Below are 2,206 nucleotides of genomic sequence, written 5' to 3' on the forward strand. Positions count from 1 at the left end.
CACCCCAGGTGCTTCCTTAGAACTCCATCCCTCTCAGAATCGTTTCCAGATCTTTGGCAGGCTTTTCTCAGCAGAACCTGAAACACCCAGATAGGCCTCGGATAGGCCTAGCAGACAGGAGACCACCTGGCTAGGCCTCAGGTTTCAGGTCTAGCAGCCAGGAACTGTTTCACACACATCCACCCAGGCCGTAGCCCTGTGCGCAAAGACCTCGATCACCTGACTCCTTCTGAATAAATACCTTTTCCCAGCATGCAAAGCTGTCAGTCTGATTGGCTGAGAAAGGTATGTTTATTTATAACCCGAACTCACTGTAGATCATCACACTAATGTCAAAGGCAACAGCACCACCTACTGATAACAGGGAGAAACCACAGTCAAAAAGGATTAGGACAGAAGTCATTTGACCAATAAACACTACAAATTAGCCAGGCTGGCTACCACCCAACATAACTAAATTTACCTGTAGCCCTATTCTAGGACGAGAGTGCTACACTTACCTGAGCATGATCTCAATCCAGCGATGTACACAGAGCCACAGCTTAGTTAGTATGAAGGATTGAGTCTACATTGTAATTGGTAATGTTCAGAAGTGTGCTTGCTTCGGCAGCACATATACTAAAATTGGAACGATACAGAGTAGATTAGCATGGCCCCTGCGCAAGGATGACACGCAAATTCGTGAAGCGTTCCATATTTTTTGATCTGGGACCAGAGGTGTCGGTCTCTCCCTCACAAAAGGCCTCCCATCTGATGCTGCTGCATAGAGCCTACTACACACCAAAAAAGCTCTTTCTGTTCGGTCGCCGAACTAATGACGAATGCCCTAGATGCAGAAGAACAGGAGACCTGATCCACATGTTTTGGAGGTGCCCAAAACTAGTTAGGTATTGGCCCGAGATTCTAAAGAAAATAAACATCACGTTTAAAGTTAATCTAGAGCTAGACCCTAAGATCTGTGTGTTGGGATGTGTTACCAGCGGACTGAGAGACAGCAGTACTGAGGTAGCGGTAGCAAGATGTCTATTTCAAGCTAGAAAATTAATCGCACAGTTTTGGCAATCCAGGACTCCCCCTACCCCGGAAGAGTGGACAGGAGCTGTCAACTCCTCAGTGTGGAGCGAAAGAACATTCTACATTAGGTCTGGCAACTACAACAAGTTTGCAAGAACGTGGAATTTGTGGGCTCAAACAATGCCTTGTCCGTCAACAGTGCTATCCCAGGGCTGAGAATACCTGCCTCCCCATTAATGGGGAGAGGCCGAGTTAGGATCAGCTTAGAGCCCAGAGCGGAGAGAAAATAAAAACACGACCTTATGCAGTCTACCGGATGTGTTCTGGAATCACAGGGGTTCAAGGGAGGGGATTATGGGAGGATGGGGGGTCATAGGAGGGAGGGGGGGTGGGACTTCTTAGAAAGAAAAGTATTAACTACATTATACCTATAGCAGTAATACGAGGGTTCGTGAAAATGTGGCTTCTTTTTTTTTTTTTTTTTTTTTTAAAAGTATAGAATGTACAATATGTATTTTGCAGCGTGGTACTGCTATAATCACATATATCTTGTAATTTATGCCGCAATAATACTCAAGGGGGGGGGGGGGGGGGGAATGGAGCAAATTTGGAAATGCCACAATGATGTTACTGATGTAGAGATGTAGAGACATATATGAACACCATTCTGAAAATTAGTCTCTGAATCAAAGCTTACTGACGTGGCAAAAAAAAAGACAAGAAAAAAAAAAAAAGAAAAAAAAAAAAAAAAAAAAGGTAATGTTCAGAAGTGCTCAGTAAAGTCTCTTGAACTGTTGAAATGACTGGTCTGAAGTCATTGAAAGGGGTGCATGTAGTAGAGTGTGGCAGGGTAATGCCCCGTACACACAGTCGGATTTTCCGACGGAAAATGTGTGATAGGACCTTGTTGTCGGAAATTCCGACCGTGTGTAGGCTCCATCACACATTTTCCATCGGAATTTCCGACACACAAAGTTTGAGAGCTTGCTATAAAATTTTCCTACAACAAAATCCGTTGTCGGAAATTCTAATCATGTGTACACAAATCCGACGCACAAAGTGCCACGCATGCTCAGAATAAACTAAGAGACGAAAGCTATTGGCTACTGCCCCGTTTATAGTCCTGACGTAAGTGTTTTACGTCACTGCATTTTAGAACGATCGGATTTTCCGACAACTTGTGTGTATGCAA

The 2,206-nt window shown here is 44.2% G+C and overlaps 1 non-coding gene across 1 annotated transcript; it reads left to right on the forward strand.

Moving 5' to 3' along the window:
* Nucleotides 1-594: 594 nt before the first annotated feature.
* On the forward strand, nt 595-701 carry LOC141106985 (U6 spliceosomal RNA). Its single transcript, XR_012235755.1, has one exon. It is a non-coding gene; the product is annotated as a U6 spliceosomal RNA (small nuclear RNA).
* Nucleotides 702-2,206: the final 1,505 nt, after the last annotated feature.

This window comes from Aquarana catesbeiana, linkage group LG08 (assembly GCF_042186555.1).
Source record: "Aquarana catesbeiana isolate 2022-GZ linkage group LG08, ASM4218655v1, whole genome shotgun sequence".
Lineage (NCBI taxonomy): Eukaryota > Metazoa > Chordata > Amphibia > Anura > Ranidae > Aquarana > Aquarana catesbeiana.